Source organism: Choristoneura fumiferana, chromosome 9 (assembly GCF_025370935.1).
Source record: "Choristoneura fumiferana chromosome 9, NRCan_CFum_1, whole genome shotgun sequence".
Classification (NCBI taxonomy): Eukaryota; Metazoa; Arthropoda; class Insecta; order Lepidoptera; family Tortricidae; genus Choristoneura; species Choristoneura fumiferana.
Window position 1 is genome coordinate 10,800,866 of NC_133480.1, and position 18,938 is coordinate 10,819,803.

General features: G+C 35.7%; 1 protein-coding gene across 3 annotated transcripts in view; it reads right to left on the reverse strand.

Annotated features, from left to right (window-relative positions):
* Positions 1-18,938, reverse strand: part of Flo2 (flotillin-2) — a 320,392-nt gene that overhangs the window by 28,603 nt on the left and 272,851 nt on the right. Inside the window, exon 1 of one of the 3 annotated variants that reach the window (XM_074092314.1) lies at positions 4,855-5,247. The exons of the other annotated variants lie outside the window; for them this stretch is intronic. The gene's annotated coding sequence lies outside the window, so the exon portion shown is untranslated. Of the gene's footprint in view, positions 1-4,854; positions 5,248-18,938 lie in introns of those variants that run through there. 3 annotated transcript variants of the gene reach the window in all.

Sequence of the window (18,938 nt, forward strand, 5' to 3'; positions counted from 1 at the left end):
TTTTGACGGCTTGTGTTGTGTCGCATCAAAGCTATAGAGAGAGGGAGAGACCGAGAGCATTACAACACAATACTTAATAGAGTTACGCAACTGACTGACTAACAGAAAACACAGCCTTAACCTGTAGTATCTCATTTTTCTTTTATCTCAAGATTTGAGAGAGTTCGGGCAAACATATTCTTCGAGAACCATAGAAGCGCAGTTAAAAGGGATATTTGGAAATTTCCACTGGATAGAGAGTTAGCGAATTCACTAAAAGCGAAGCCCTAGGAAGACTAATGGTAGTGTACCTACCTATACGAGTACATACAAGATCAGACAAATTATTTTCAATTAGCCCAATTTACATAACATTGCCACAAACATATCTGAACGTGGTCACAGCTATGTACTTGCTGCATTACACCATCTAATGGGCCATTTATCGGCAACACAGCTTGTTACGTTTCTATTTTATATGACAGATATCTGTCTCTGTTTAATTTAATCCAATAAAACACCAAAGATCTCTGTCATAAAAGACAACTGGAGCTTAAAGGACAGTGAAGTAAACCAAATAGTAAATCTAGCTTTAGCTACGCCCGCTCCCTCGTAAGTTCAAATTTAGATAAATTCGTGGTACTGCGAGTTATATTTTACAGTTTAACAGATTGTACAAAAATAAATAAAATATACTTCAGGATAGGATAGGATGTTTATATATTATTTGTTCTCGCAAGAATAATAATGTCGCTTACATAAGAAAGGAAAGACATAAAGTTTAAGTAAGTAGGTACCTAGTTACTTGCTTAATCAAATAGATATGACGCCTTATTTTTTTTTAAGCGGAAAAACATTCTCGTGTTACAAATTGGTGTAAGACGAGAAAACGCGGGAGAATATAAATGGCGACATTAGATAAAGTACTTTATTAAAACCCAAAGTGGAGAACAAGCCGCCTGAACGCATGAATGAAATCTTAGTGCAAAAAAAGCCGCCTAAAATGTCCTGTTTCCGATACTTATTGCACCAACTTGCGGAAAACTAGTAAAAACCCGTTTTTATCTACATGTCAGTCTGGTACGCCGATGAAAAAGCAAAGTCAAATATCAACGCTAATAAGCAAGTTTGTTTGGATTCTTTATTGCTTTTCAAAATTACCGAGTGAACTGTACATCGGAATAGTGAGCAAAACCTGAAGCAGGAAACCACCGTACCAACTTAAAAGGGAACCGTAAAACCATAAACAACATGGAAAATTAGAACAATATGGCGCTCGTCCATTTGTTATGATTGCCGAACAAACGAAATGCTAGATTCAGGGTTCTAACAATTTTACGCTAAGTTTGTTTTTAGGTGTCTAATACTAAGAGGTATTTATTATATTTAGAGTGGAACTATAGAAGTTTTTTCCATGTTTTCTTATATTTCAATCAATAATAGCGTAGCGTCAATAAACAATAAACATATGCGAGTTCCGATAGAATAACGCTATTTCAAAGTAATTGCACTTCAAAATAAATTGTGTTAAATAAAAATATTTAAGAAATCAAAAAGAGTGGGGCCTTCAAACACAGCTTAATAAATAACTGAATTGGTTACATATCAGGGAAGTTTTTTATTTTAGTTTTTAATAACATTAGAGCCTTCAGCAAAATTAAGTACCTATATGCAATAATCTCTATCATTTTATAGCATTTGTTATGTGTTGATAAGTAGCATAAATAAAATGACGGTTCCCTTTTCTAAATGACTGATGTGGATAAAAAGCCATAAACTACAACATTTAATCACAATCAGTCCTGTACCCAATTAAAACACATTGTCCGATAAAGTCCGCAGAAGTAGATTGATTAGTGAATTGTAGAGCAGTTCAAATTTATTGCTGACGAATGGATGTTATTTCTGTTGCCGTTTTTATTTTATTAACATCGGAAAGAGTATATGGGAGAGAAATAGCGACTCATAACTCAAGTTTGCCAGGCAACGGCAAGCTAATTTCTCTGCACAGCGTCACTTTAGGCAAAATTATAGATATGTATGTGATACGTAAGTTTTTCCTTTATTTTTTTTCTCGTATTCAAAATAAATTAATTTTAGATTAGATTAGACAATCAATAAAAAAGAAAGAAATATAGAAATCATTTATTCGTGACATGACATGACGTGACGTGACATGGATAAGAATAATAATAAAATAGAATTCGCGCTGTCATCGTTCATCCACCATTACGTCTCATATTTCGTTTTCTAGATTTTTTACCGTACAACGGCAAAACCTATTAGACACTGGCAAAATTGCCCTCCAATGGACAGCGCCATATTTTTCTAAAAAACAACAAAAATAATAATAAAAATAGAATGAAATAAATAATTTATTCAGTGACACAAACAGTTTAACAATATGTGGGTCGGTGCCTCTTTTTAAGTATGAGATACCTGTGTCAAGAGACTCCGACACGAAGAGACACGGTGAGTTTGAATTAGAATTAGGGTAATTTAAATTAGAAAAAGGAAACTCAAATCAAAACTAAAATACGACATATAATATAATCAATGCTAATAATTATTTTTAAGATTCATATTTCGAAAACGCATCCCTGAATCTAAAAATACTTAGCTTTCGTAAATCTAAATATTTTCAAAGATTTGTCAACGACATCCCATATATGGTTTTTCAAATTTTTTCTGCAACATTGTCGTCGTATTCTTTTTGGCCGCTTTGTCTTCATAAACTTTTAAATATTGTTATCGAAAATGTATAACTATTAAAAAAACAATCGCCAAATAATTTAGCATTAGAAATATTCCTATATATATTATTACATACACAAGCCTACCCTACTAAAACCGTGGTCATAGGAGAAGGCAGAGCAAATATGATTTAAAACTTGGTGCACTGGCCGGCATTCGCGCCATTTTGTTAGATGGAAAAAACTCTGAGTAACACCAACAAAACGGCGATAATACAAGTCTCAATGAATATTTGAAAATAAAACAAAAGGAGTGTCCAATTGTTACGTGCACCAATTTACCTATTATTAAAATACTTCGCAACGATAAAATCTATAATATTTTAAACGAAGGGATACTGATATTCTTGACCATTCAAGCCTTTCTAATGAGTTTCCTTTTAACACTAAACATATTTTTCACGGGACGTAGACCGCGATTAAATGCCTGATAAAATACGTGTAATGTACTTTTTATGATATATTATGTCCATAAAATTAATAATAAAAATAAACTATAAGTCATATCATAAGTAAGGGTACCAAATTATCTTTTGCAAGTGTAGCGAATTGAATTTTTTGCTCGTCTATTATGTATGTATATTGTGACAAACACGTGTGAAACTATAATTTCCATAATATCACCAAAACAGATATCATATTTTTATGCAAACAAATTATGATTGTCATTAACCGTGAATCATTAAAAACTAATTTTGTTATAAAAGGCCTCCTACGTCATAAACAGATTGCAGTTGACGATTGCGTAAATCGTGTTGATTATTGATTCTAGAGTATTTTAGTTTGTTTGCGTCACCTTAATATTGATGTCTCAGTGACCTATGTGTTAGCGAGCGCGTGGACGACAAAGAAAATATGGTGCAAGTACATACATGCTTTTGGTTTGAATAAATACTTTAGAAGAGCTTATATTTTCTTTAAAGGTCGGCAACAGACCAAAGACTCCCTAAGTACTTGGTACTCATAGGCGGTGGTGATCATTTCCCAACAGATGACACGCATGCCCGTTTGCCTCCCTCTCATAATAAAAAAGTACATCATTTGATTGATTTAAGTGTTACTTTGCAGCCTACAATGAGTGTGTCGCGAAAGAGCAAGGTTGAGTTGTACAGGTAGAGTCATTCACGATGACGCGTGCCGTGGTTCTTATTACAAATGTCATTAATGTCTAATTTGTCAAAATCACGCGTCTTCGTGGATGGTACTATTAGGCATAGTTCATTAGGTATGCCTACTCTACTCACTATTCTACTAATCCCGCAAATTATCAATGTGAAAGATAGCTCTGTTTTGAAAATAACATGTTCTAGCTTTAAATTAAACAGGGGTTGTTTTGTCCCAAAAAAAATAGGTACTTTCCACGAGATAACGATGGCTGAATTCTATGCAAATAATGGAGAAGGCTAATTAATACGCTTGTAATTTTATTTATATTTACAATAATAAACAAAGTGACGCGGCGACCGAGCACGCGTTTTCACAGAGATAAGACCAACCGAGACCGATGGTTCGCCTCCGAAAACCATACATAGCAAATTTTATCGAAATCACTAGAACGATTTCAAAGATCCTCGAAATAAACAAATATACAAAAGTTTCTCGTTTAGGTACCTACCAATATAGTTTTCGGCTACTAATGTACCTACATACATTCAATTATATTCGCCTGTACAATTTCAAAACGCACTGCTTTACAAACAGTGCACCCATCAACATCACCCTATCTGTCTTGTCTGCATTAATAAAACGACACGTTTATTTAAATACGAAAGCTATGACAAGCTTATTAGCCGTGACATTGCTAGCTATAAAAGTTATATAAAAGGTCATTAGAAACATTGCACCAACCGAACCGGATACGAGTAAGTATCGGAGATGCAATACATCAAAATGTTTCCACGGAGATGGAAACGTCAAGTCCCCTCGTAAAATCTGATTGAAAGGCAACTGTTTTCACAAAGTTACTAAAAACTAGGCCGTGGAATTATAGAATCTATCTTTGCAATATAAGACATTAGTTTAGTATCGTATATTTAGCTCCCAAGATAATGTCAGTAAGAAGCAGTTTTAACTGTGATAAATATTTAAAGAAAAGGTGACTTAGCGACAAGTAAAAACTTACCTTGAAACAACTGCGAAAGTAGCGCCAACAGTTAATCCTAGATTAAATGCGCTCATCCACAGAATAGACATGGCTTCCGACAACTAAAGCAACGAAAAACGGAACGTTATAGGGCACTGCACTATACCGCTGCAAGTCACACTGTTCACAAAAAAACTCATAGGAATTTTGCCGCGCAAAACCGTTCCAAACATAAAATGGAACAAAGAGCTTTTAAATAAAAATTCAAATTGAACGTTCCAATTTCGAAATTGACGGATGAGCACGAAACTTTTTAATTAACAATCACTTGTCAGTCAAGACGGACGTTAGAGCGTCAAGCGTAAAGTCGTATCGTACTGAATGAAGTTAAAATGATCGAATATGCTGCGAGTACAAACTGTGAATGTCGAATGGCGTGGTGGCTTTATCCTTTACAATATAAACTGGAAGTTGCCCCCCGCGCGTCTCAGCTGTAACGAACGTATTTTCTCAGCGATTGGCTATTATGGTGCAATTTTTGCTGCAACTACGATATGGCCAACTTACTGCAGCAAAATTACTATGACGTTTTCGTTTGCTTTGTGAGCCTTGTGCATTTGCTACGATCTTTCGATATGAAATGCGAGACTGCGACTAACCGCCTTGTCGGAATAATCTGATAAAGGAACTGGGACGTGGGACTTAAAATTGAAATTATAAAATATTTTATTCCCAAAATTGATGTTAGATGACCTAAGCTTAGCATTAAGGTTTAAAAAAAAATTGAAAACTATACGGTGTCACATTTTGGGATAACGTATAGACATAGGTAATAAATAAATAAATAAAATAATTAGGATTCTAATACTAATCCCACTAAGTAATATTAGAAATGCGAATGTTTGTATGTTTATTAAACGTTCACGCTAAGACGGGTGAACATATTTGGATGAAATTTAGTATATAGATAGGCTGTATCTTGGGAATAACACACATCCTACTTTTTATTCCGATATTACAGATTCAAGATGCACGCATGTAAAACGAAATCTCAACGAACTAACTAAACTTTATCCCATATTAAGTTAGGTTAGGCTAAGTCTAATGCATTTAATTTTGCACAGGCGTTCTTTATGGAACACAAATGATTACAGTGTAAATTTTGGAAATTTCAATGGGAGATTAAAAAATCAAGGTATTTCAATCTAGCCCGCCGGGTATAAACCTAATTGCTCTCGTGAACGAAGCCGCAGGGAAAGGCTAGTGGTAAATCATAAAAATAGTAGCAAAAGCAACAAAATATATAACACTAGCTTTCGCCCGCGACTTCGTCCGCGTGGAATAGTAATTTTGGAAGTATTTAATTTATTTAGGATACCTATTCTGCCAATAATAGTACATAGAAACTTTTACGGTTTACCGAAAATAACCTATTTTAATACATTGCTATAAATATAAACTATTTTTTTTTTTTCTTCCATCCATCCATCCACCCGATGTTCTTTGGTAAAACATAAATATTTTGCGGGTAGTTACAAATTTAGCAATACGACGTGTATTCTACCCTGCCAACACAAAAGGACTTATTCTTCATAGTGAACTCTTCACACCTTACGTCCTTTATTGTAAGTTAGGAGGGTAGGATTATAATTAAGACGGCATTTTTACTAAGCATAGCTACACATATTTCCGATAAATATACTTATATGTAGTAATTTGTTTGGAATTCCTTAAGAACTTTCATCCCCATATTTTCAAGTAAATAGGTTGAAATTTGAAAAGCGCCGGAGCATATTTTTTTAGGGTTCCGTACCTAAAAAGGAAAAAATGGAACTCTTATAGGATTACTTTGCTATCCGTCCGTCCGTCTATCAAACCTCTAAGTCAAGGCAATCAAAAGCTACAGTCATTTAAAAGGTTTTTTGAAAAATTTTACCTGCGAGGGAATGTTAGCAGAGGGGATGATGCAGTGTTAGTAGAGCCTTCTAAGCTCATAGGCAAAATGTACTCAATGTGGGGTCATTTTAGATGGCGTATTCACATAGACAGTCAGACATGAAAAATTATGATTTTCAGATTTTTCTTATTAATTGTGCTATAAGAGCTACCTTTATGCAAAATTCCAAGTTTCTAGGACAGCCGGAAGTACCCTATAACTTTTTCTGTTAAGGCAATTGGTTTGGAAACACCTTTTAAATGACTGTAGCTTTTGATTGCCTTGACTTAGAGGTTTGATAGACGGACGGACGGATAGCAAAGTAATCCTATAAGAGTTCCATTTTTTCCTTTTTAGGTACGGAACCCTAAAAAACATTTGCTCCGGCGCTTTTCAAATTTCAACCTATTTACTTGAAAATATGGGGATGAAAGTTCTTAAGGAATTCCAAACAAATTACTACATATACTACTACTATGTCTGGCTTGCTGTTGCTTACTATGTCTGGTGTACAATAAAGAGTCTTTGTATTGTATTGTATTGTACATATAAGTATATTTATCGGAAATATGTGTAGCTATGCTTAGTAAAATGCCGTCTTAATTATAATCCTACCCTCCTAACTTACAATAAAGGACGAAAGGTGTTAAGAGTTCACTATGAAGAATTAGTCCTTTTGTGTTGGCAGGGTAGAATACACGTCGTATTGCTAAATTGTAGCTACCCGCAAAATATTTATGTTTTACCAAAGAACATCGGGTGGATGGATGGAAGAACAAAAAAAAATAGTTTATATTTATAGCAATGTATTAAAATAGGTTATTTTCGGTAAACCGTAGAAGTTTCTATGTACTATTATTGGCAGAATAGGTATCCTAAATAAATTAAATACTTCCCAAAATTACTATTCCACGCGGACGAAGTCGCGGGCGAAAGCTAGTTTCTTATAAGTAGCCCAATGCCAAGTTTCATAAAAACCGTCGAATTATCTTCGACAATGACGATCTTCCATATAAAGTTTCATCCCCTGTTTCACCCCCTCACAGGAAGAAATTTTAAAAACGCGCGTTATAATATCTGTTTATCTCTTATCACGTACCCAAATGCCAAGTTTCATAAAGAACCATCGATTTATCTTCGACAATGACGATCTTCCATATAAACTTTCATCCCCTATTTCACCCCCTCACACGAATAATTTTAAAAAACGTGCGAACAAATATCTATTTATCCCCTATTTTAACCCCTTAAAGCCTCTTTTTCGCGATAAAAGGTAGTCTATGTTCTTTCCCAAGGTCTATTCTATCTCTGTACCAAATTTCATCAAAATCGGTTCAGCGGTTTAGACGTGAAAGCGTAACAGACAGACAGACAGACAGACAGACAGAGTTACTTTCGCATTTATAATATTATATAGTAATATAGTATATAGTATAATAGTATATAGTATATATAGTAATTATATAGTATATAGTATATATAGTATGGATTTCTTATTAAGTGCCTAAATGCCAAGTTTCATAGTTTTATCTTTGACAGCGACGAACTTCTAAAATTTAAACTTAAATCCCCTATTTTAACCCCTTAAAGCCTCTTTTTCGCGATAAAAGGTAGCCTATGTTCTTTCCCAAGGTCTATTCTATCTCTGTACCAAATTTCATCAAAATCGGTTCAGCGGTTTAGACGTGAAAGCGTAACAGACAGACAGACAGACAGACAGACAGACAGACAGACAGAGTTACTTTCGCATTTATAAATTAAGTATGGATAGTATGGATTTTACAATCAAAATAAAGGAAACCTCAAACTGTCATCTCGAGTTCCGCAACAAACCATGACGTCTTTGAAGAAAACAGGTCAATGTAATTATTTTGATCCCTCCTCATTAGTCAGTATAATTATTTGAAGCTTAAAATAGAGTTATTAATTCCATACACCAGCACGAGTTTCTCTAAAAGTAAAATAAGTCAATTAACGGCATCAACACGTCACAAATCCTGATATTTAATTGATTTAAATTCTTTATTTTAAAAGTGATTATACAACTTAATATTCTGTGAATATTTCAAGCGTCTACCTGTTGCCATTATAAATACGTATCAAGCAAACAAAAAGCAAAAATAAACACGTTTATTGTATGGGAGCCCGTCTTAAATATTTATTTTATTTTGTTTTTAGTATTTGTTGTTATAGTGGCCACAGTAATACATAATCTGTGAACATTTCAAGTGTCTAACTATTACGGCTCAAGAGATAGAGCCCTGTGACAGACGGACGGACAGACAGACAGTGGACTCTTAGTAATAGGGTTCCGTTGGCACCCTTTGGGTACGGAACCATAAAAATCATCACTCATCATCATCGAATCGATGTCAAGTTGCTTAAAGCTACTCTACATCTCGTTGTTGCCGTTTGGTGCGTGGAAGCCTTGAGATATTGTTAGGCTTGCACACGACATAAGTACAAGGAACATTTGGTTAAAAACCAAAACTTCTTTGTTTGCTAAATTTCACAACTGAATTTACGAGTACGATTTGAAAACATATCATCCACATTACGTTCACCGGCACGATTTGACGGAACATAAAAAAATCGCAAACCAATTATAGCATTAAATAAATTATTCTATTAGCATCTTATTCGTAGAGCCTGTTTAATTAAACTGTTTGCATTGAAGTAAGCATAACATTTAGCTAAAAATACTAAAACCAAACACGACGTTTTGATGCAAAACAGGTTGGCTTAATGTATTTGGTACTTAACAAATCATAATTTTTCAAAAATAGCACGATCATAAAAATAACGAGACACCAAGTTCAACATACTTATATTAGTGTTGCTATAAGAATGGATACGCATTCTCAAACGAGAGAAAGGATGATTGCAATGGAAACTATCTCAAAAAGAATAATTATCAGTTATCTGATGACGTTTTTAAATTATAAAAATAACGGGCAGAGTAGGTATATATTACCTTCCGATCCTTAAAAATCAGTCATCCAGTTGAATCATTCAGTAAAGGATAGGTATACGAAGACAGAAGACGTCTCAAAAATTTTGTTTAAATAGGATAGGACTTGCTAAATTGCACCCTTCAAGAGAGGAAATTACTGATCCGGCTTAGATTCAGACCCTCAACTCTTAGCAGGATTACACAATAACATGACTGCAAAATACCGGAACAAACGGGGGAAAATCGTTACTCTGTCTAAGCGGGCTATAGATAGGCCATATCGGGTGTTGAAAAGGGACTGTTGGATAACTTAGTCGGCTTAGATATTTATGCGCAAGAATATTTATCCTAACTTCGTAGATAAGCCCTTTCTATTTGTAATGAAAAGATGAAGATGAAAGACAAATCATCAATCAAATATCAAATAGAATCCTAGCCAGCTGGAAATTAATTCATAGTCTGTTTTATTATTATTAATGATGATTTTCTTCGGTAACTTGAACAATTTACCTAGTTAAATTACCCTTTAGATGATACCCTGATATTATTATTTACATTTTTCTAAATTAAAGATCGAAGATTGATATTAAGCATATACCTAATGTTCTTAGGGCCTGCCAGTACACCACCTGAAAGAATGACCAAATCCATCGTCGGGGGCCACTTTTGTTCGCTTAGCCTGCTAGACCACACGGAAAAAAAGGACCAAGAATATTCATAGTCTCAGGAATATTGTTTAAATCCAAGTAATTATTTTCTTTAAGTAAGATAATAGTTTTAACTCAAGATAATATTTGTCTTCATCCAATATTAATAATATTATTGTCTTGACCAAGGTATACATATTGTCTTAATCAAAGATATCATTTTTTCCGTGCACAAACCGAGAAGGGTCTCGGCTTGTAACCTTTGATTTAGGCTGTACCACTGAACCGAATTTGACGCTTTAGATGCTCATTCGACGCAGAATTTAACATTCTTTAATATTGAACGGAATGACATTTACGGCGAACGTACCATTATTGTGCTAGAAGCGAAAAACTGAAAAAGAGCAAAAATTTCGTCGTTATTTGGCTCCCAAAAGTTATGCACACCTCCTGGAAAGGGGCAACCTCGGATTATTTATGCATTTAGGACCGAGTGAAGGTATTAAAACGATTTGCAGCCTGTTATTAATCTGTTCTTTCTATTGTGACGAAGAAGAAGATTCCCGGCCGGGGCAGATATTTGTATGAATAATACGAATGTTTGTTTTCGGGTCTTGGATGTATAATATGTATTTAAGTATGTATTCTTGAGATACCATCTCCTACCGGAGGTCGGCTGTCATCAGTTTTAGTGTCAACTTTTCGTCGCCTTAGCTTGTCGGAAATCCCAGTGCACTTTAGTTGACTTATGACGGCAGTTCAACCTTTTCCTTAGCTTTAATGAAGTACGAAAACCACTTGGCAAAACAATAATGTATCATAATCATTAGACACGCAATGACAACGGAAATAAAACGATTGGCGTTAAAAGGCGTTGTAACTGACTACGAAGCTTGAGGTTCCGGGTTCGATTCCCGGCCGGGGCAGATATTTGTATGAATAATACAAATGTTTGTTCTCGGGTTTTGGGTGTTTAACATGTATTTAAGTATGAATTCATCTATATATGTTTGTTTATCCGTTGCCTAGTATCAATAGTACAAGCTTTGCTTAGTTTGGAACTAGGTCAATTGGTGTCAAGTGTCCATGATATTTATTCCTTTAAATTGTAAGAGTGGCTTCATAGGTTAGTTTCGCATTTGATTAAAGACTTACATAGAACTATCAGACTAAAATTTAAATGATAGAGTACCTACTACGCGTACGAATTCGTGTTTGTCTAATAAATCCAGGGTTCTTTCGTTAGTATATACCGCAGTGTGCGCAGAGTATTTTCCCGCATAGACTGTCGGCATACAATAACTCTGGTGATGTTTGTTTTAGTTTCCGCTTGCTTGCAGGCATGTCGTCGATCTGAATGTTTAATCGGTTAAAGTCAACATTGCGGTTAAACTTGTGCACGAAGAGTTTAACAGGGAAATCTCATTTGACAAACTAGTTGTGTTTATTCAGCCATGTCAAGTAGGATTGAATGACATGGCGGTTCGGATAAACGATGCTGCTCAGCAGTTTAAAATCTACAGGGTTACTTATTTATATTTAGTAGATACCTTTATATCAGCATCTTGTTAAAGTTCAAATTTTTGTTATAATAGTACCTACACAACAATTGTGGAAAAAAATTCTTCGGAAATTATAATTTCTATTGTACAATACAATACAAATATTCTTTATTGCACACCATAAAGCAGTACAAAAAACTTATAATATAAACACTTAGATTCAGGGTAGACAATAGGCGGTCTTATCGCTTAAAAGCGATCTCTTCCAGACAACCATTTGGGTACAAGAAATTATGTGTTACAAAAATAGGTGGCGGAAACAGAAACAGAAAATAAAAACAAACAAAAAATCAATAATATTAAAATAAATAGGTACAAATGATACAACTATATTAATACATACATGCAATACTTATACAATACATAAACTACTAACATAAAATAGCAATATAAATTGTCAATAAGGCCGTAATGGGAGAAAAAGGATAAGAAATTAGGAAATAAAATAGATAAACACAGAAAGACTGAGGACAGAGCTAAGAAGGCAGTGTCAAGAAGTGAGCATAGACGAGATTTTTGAAAATAGGAAGAGATTTAGCTTTCCTCACATCTAGGGGAAGAGAGTTCCATAGAAGGATTGAAGTGCTAGTGAAGGAGTTATGATAGAACTTAGAGGATGGAAATTGGAACAGTGAGAATTAAATTGTATTTTATAATACCTAAATAATGCATAATATTGGTTTATTTACTTGACCGTTTAACAGTTGACTGTTTCCTGATGTCAAATAAATGTCTATACACACTTTGCTAAGCCATTGTTATTCTCCAATTTACAAAATTGCGAAGACCTAAAAAAATTGCTAAGTTCTTTCAGGAATACAGTCGCACAACTAGAAAAAGTTATGTTAACGTCATAGCGCTTTTGACAGGAACACCTTTAGCTTATCTTGGCGCTATAATGCACCTGCCTTTTTTCGTGTAGTCTACAATCATGTCAAAATTCGTCGTGGCACTAGACATATAACTTCCTCTTGTGCTCGAACATTACAGTTCCGCTCCTTCAGGGGGAACGTAGCATTTGAGCCGGTGCAACACGGCAACAACAATATTTTTTTTTAAAGATGTTGTCTAATATCCACTGGAAGGCTAAATTAGGTTTAGCAACAGCAAAAATAACGGCTTGGTATTGGCGAAAATCATTCATCATCATCATCATCATGTCAGCCGAAAGACGTCCACTGCTGGACATAGGCCTCCCCCAAGGCTCTCCACTCAGACCGGTCTTGTGCTTTCCGCATCCACCGCGATCCCGCGATCTTAACCAAGTCGTCGCTCCATCTTGCGAAAATCATTACCTCAGTGAAATAACAATGATTTTTTAACACACTTTAAAAATTTGATCACAATGATAGGTAATCAATTTTAAAACTATATATAAACTGTAATAATATTTGGTAACTTTATTTGTTCCCTAAATTATGAAGTATGCTTTCTCACGGATATACTCGTAAAGTTTATTCTTGAAGTATTTTTTATAAAAAACCACTGCACGTGAAACTCGACCGAAGCGCAGCTAGAAACTGAAGTTTCGATTATTGCATAAATATTAAATCTACACTGATTTATTTCTCGACTTCGTCCAGCTGACCTTAAACTTTCAGACCAATTGAACAGTGCGTTCAACTCAGACAAGTGAGCAAATATTTTTTAGAGATCCCTGACTGAAGCGAGTTTGCGGTGAAAAAAATTACTGCCTACATATTTAATTTTATTTTTGCATTGCAAGCGACTAATTTAGAAACATTCAATATATAAGCTGAATATGACGATAACATTAAATTTACTAAAATAATCAAATATTGCAATAATACATATTACCTACCACAATATCCTGAGAGGAGGCCTGTGCCCAGCAGTGGGACGTATATAGGCTGGGATGATGATGATGATGACCACAATATAAAGACAGTTTGTACAAATTGTCTCTACATCACTATAATACCTATAACTATTTACGGAGATGAAAAAGTAGTATTTTTTTTCGTGGTCACTTTAATTGGCATTGGTCTCAAAAAAACAATGTTTTTTTTTCATAAAATAGGCGAATTTAAGACACCTATTTGAAGGATTTTGGTTTTAGTTGCGTTTTAATTTTTTTACCATATTTAGAAGTTACCGGATTTTTATTATAGATAAACCATAGTTGCCATGGCGTTAAAAACTACGTTTTTCGTTGCCAGTCACAAATATTAAAAAAAACGTAGTGTATTCTGTCACCTGGCAGTGTTAGAATTAGGCGGATTAGTTATATAATGTTTATTTACGATGAAAGTCAAACAAAGGTCAAACGTTATTTTGCAAATATACACACGATCAATCAGTATTTTTTTACAAAAGTGTTATTTAATGATTTAAGTACCCCATTCCTCGAAATGGTTTTGGAATTAGACCACATTGTAAAACAGTGATCAATGCCAATTATGGTCCCAAAGGAAGACCAGCACCGGCAGTAAGAACGCTTTATGCTGACTTGTGACAATTTCGAGATATTTGTCCCTATTTTTCGTTATAACATATTAACTATGTACTAGCCAACTTCGAGTTGTACTTTACTATTTGTGTACACAACTTGCGCTAGTAGGCGATTTTTTAAAATAACTACTACTAGTGAAGTTCATTATGTGTAATTCAGAAATATTGTACCTACACAATAATCTAATCAACTTAGAAAAATAGAATCCTTGACATTGTCATTTCAAAGTTCAATATTTCAAAAACGGCTGAAGCGATTTTTATGAAACATTTTTATGAACTACAGACGGTACTATAAAACCCCTCTTCTTGCGTCAGGGCTTAAATACAAGATCAAATATCATATTATTACCAAAAAAATGCTCTTCCTGGAACTTAGTAAACTGCAGCGAGAATGCAACTGTTCTTTATTGTTTTACTCCACTTGTGGTTTCGAGTTTCTGATTCTTGGTAAAACTATTTGGTTTTGCCTACGTGACCCCATGCACGTCGCATCGGCGATAAGTAGCGACAGCAAAACAAACTTGAATAATTAATCTGAAAGTTCACTATTTTTTTATACACCATCCTCTTATTATGTGAGTTTTATCGCCAATGCCGACGTTGACCTTTATAATCAATTCAAATATGCTAAAAAATACAATACCGAGTCCAAATCTCCCGTCTAAACCACATGCTCGTTTGCCATCCATTCGAATAAAAAAAAAAAAAAAAACTTAGGCAAAGGTCCTGAGATACAATAGCCTCCGTCACCACCTTACAGACATTAATAGAACCTTCAACAGGCAGGGACCGGGCCAGACTGTTAGCTGTGTCCAAGCCAGAATCTGGTTACTGGCTCCATGCATACCCCTCGCCCAACACAGGAACTTTTATTGACCCAGACACTCTACGCATAGCTGTTAGTCTCCGGCTGGGAGTTAGGATCTGCGCAAGTCACAATTGTGTTTCTTGTGGGGCTCCAGTGGACCGTCTCGGCCACCGTGGCCTCTCTTGCTCCTCGGGCGCCAGGCGCCTGTCCCGCCACGCCGCTCTCAACGACATTTTCAGAAGGGCGCTCGTTAGTGCCAACGTTCCCGCTGCTCTGGAACCCAAGATTGTACGGAGCGATGGCTAGCGGAATGTCGTTGATACCCTGGAAGACTGGCCGTGCACTGGTGTGGGACGCTACCTGTACAGATACCCTGGCGGCGTCCTACCTACCATCAACTACCAAATGTGCGGGGGCGGCGGCAAACGCCCGGGAACGCCACACGGTCACAAAATATAGCTGTCTCGGTGCCCAATATTGCTTTCGGCGTCGAGACTCTAGGTCCTTGGGGTAAGGGTGCGCTGGAGCTACACAGGGAGCTCAGCAATAGGTTAAGGGAGGCAACAGGCAACCCTCGCGCCGGCAGCTTTCTCGCGCAAAGAATCTCAATCGCAGTTCAACGCGGGAATGCTGCCCGCGTGATGGGCACCATGCCAAGAGGCCCACCTCTCTTTTTTTATTAAAGTTTTAGTTATTTTAATTTAATAGTAGTTTTAGTCCTATGGATATTTTGTAATTTCTTAATATTTCTTGATAAATTATATCGTTTTAGATATTATTTAATCTTGTTTTAATATTATATTTTCATAAATGGCTATTAAATAATAAAATTTACCAAATACGTATAAGAATCGTATCGTATATCGAAAATATATACAAACTGAAATACAGATGCACAGAAAAACCAGAAAAATAAGACCAGCGCTGGGAATCAAACCCAGGCCCTCGGCATTCCGCTACACCACCGCTGGACAACGGTACAGACACAAATTTCACCTATGCACCATATATCTCAGCCTGTTTGTTTCTTATTTAGTCACTTAAGCAGCGACACTAGCGACATCTATGCTGTAGCCCTCATCGAGAAACTTTCAGCACTCCATTGGAACTAACCACTCACCCGGACAAGAGATATCGTTATTAAGCAATCAAATTGGTAATCCAATCCAATCTTAATTTGCTAGCGGGCAAACGTAAATTACTTTATTTGATGACGTTACATCCTTTCCGTGAATGTGTGCGTGTGTGATGCAACATAAATATATCTTGCATGGCTGTATCTGTATGCGTAGGGAGGGAATGCCGCGTAGGGAATGCCAAGCGGTGAGTCAGCCATATCGGCTGGGGGTTTCCTTATTAATGTCGTTCCAATTTATATAGGAGATTTTGTTTTAGTTCAAAGGTGTATATGTTGGATAACGAAGAGCACATTTAAGCTTCGGGGAGTTGAGGACGTGCAGCCGGGTTTTTTAGCCCGGTGAGAGTCCGACACTGGCCGGGTCCTCCCTTTCCAATCGTATATAATTAATTTTTCCCGATTGCACCCCAAAACAATGTAGAGCACATTAAATTTTATGATCAAAAAATGTTAGAGCAATAAAGTTACTTACAGTTAAAAAAGATATTTGCTGTACTTAATTATTTAGCGGCATATAATTTGGCCCACTCACCATACAAAATGACCTACTCGTATTATTGCATACATTTGAGGGCCACAATTTTCGCCTTGACTTAAGTTCCTATGTCCCCTGGATAATAAGGTGTATATTGTCTTTGCTGACTTTTTAACGGTGGAGAGGTTTCGTACAAAGAAGAAAAGTGTTCGATCGTAACTGGTTACGAATAAGTACAAATTAGTTTTTGATTGCAACTGGTTTCGTACAAGGCAGAAATAGTTTTCGATCGCAACTGGTTACGAAGCTCTGGTTGCGTACGCGGCCGAAGGGGCTCAGTATAGTTTAAGTTAGATGAACGGCTTTAATAAAATTTAAGTTAAGAGAATGTAAAATGTGCCCCCCCCCCATCCCCTCTACACTCGTGGGAGCCATAGAAACCGGCTGAGGGATACTTATATCAGAAGATTGGCTTCCTTAGGGTTTCCGGTTTCCCCACAGCTATCTTACTGAAAAACTCGGAAACTGAAGGTATATGGGGGAGGTTTTGTCTAACTATGGACGTCTTACTGATATGATTGTGGTGATGATATGAAATTAAAATCGTTTTACATAAACAAAACATTTCAACTAACAGAAAAAGTTAAGAAGAAGAGTCCTTTGGAGCAAAGAAAAATTAAATAACGTAGAACGTAGCAACTACGACAAAGAGACGTTCCTTTTAGTTCCCAATTACATGTGCCACTGCCGTTAAATGGATCTACAAGTAATTACATTAGGTACTTATTACACGTAAAATCAGAGATAATACAAAATCTAATTCCTTTTCACGCTTCGTTAAGGCAGCAAAATGGAACTCCTTGAACGTTTTAATATTCACTGTTCGTATAAATCTATACCATGCTAAAATCGTTTTATCGTAATTTTAAAATCATCATAGAAAGAGAAAGAAAAGCTAAAAAAATAGTTAAAAAAATCCAAATAACCTAACCAACATAGAAAAGTTGAAAAATTCCCGACATTGCCATTTTAAAGTTCAATAACTCAAAAATGGCTCAATCGATTCTAATGCTTTATAGCTAAGACCAACGCGCAAGGAAACTCCTTTCACGTAAAAAAAAACACATCGAAATCGGTTCATCCGTTCGAGAGCTACAGAACAGACAGGCTTTATCGTCAAACTTATATAACCCCTCTTTTTGCGTCGGGGGTTAATAAAAAAGCGTGTGATTGAGACGGGTCCGTATATATCTGATAAGATGTTACAAGAGTTATTTCAAAACCGTCATCGACCTAACTAAACTAAATAAATAATAAATAATATTACGGGACAATTGACCCGTACCCAAACCCAAAGTAAGCTTAGCAAAGCTTGTGTCATGGGTACTAAGCAACGGATGAATATAGATATATTAAACACCCAAGACCCGAGAATAAACATTCGTATTTTTCATACAAATATCTGCCCCGACACGGGAATCGAACCCGGGACCTCAAGCTTAGTAGTCAGGTTCTCTAACCACTAGGCCATCTGTTCGTCAAACTAGCTACGTTTAACTAGATGAAACCAATTCATGTAAGTACTATTTCGAAGCTAGTTTCTATTCGGTCACGCCTAACCTAGACGCAACCTTGCCCCAACCCTGAAGTTCCTACTTATCAGGTGGAAAACTAATTGACTATTCAAGTCAACACTTCCTTTTAGAATTTTCAAGAATACCTACTGATACTGTCAGCGATGCATAATATTTAGCTAACTTTGTAATCTTTGAAGCAAATTAAGCGTTTTTTTTTCATATACTTGTACCTGTGCGTAGTCTTTTGAAAGGTGTCGATTTCCATTATTATGATCAAATTAAGACATTGCACGTAATTAAGCAGATTTTTTTAGGATAATTAAGTAGGTACTTTTGAAATTGTGGTGTGACGTTATACAGAGATATTTACTTTGTAAAGTAACGAATGACGATTTGGTAAAGTTTATGGTTAGAAAAATTGAAATCTGGATTAATGATTATAATTAAAATGTACCGCTGGAATATGGACCCACTGCCCTCACATATTTTTAAAATTCTACTGAAATCTAACGAACACCAAGAATCTTCAGGTCATAATAGCTATTTCCAACA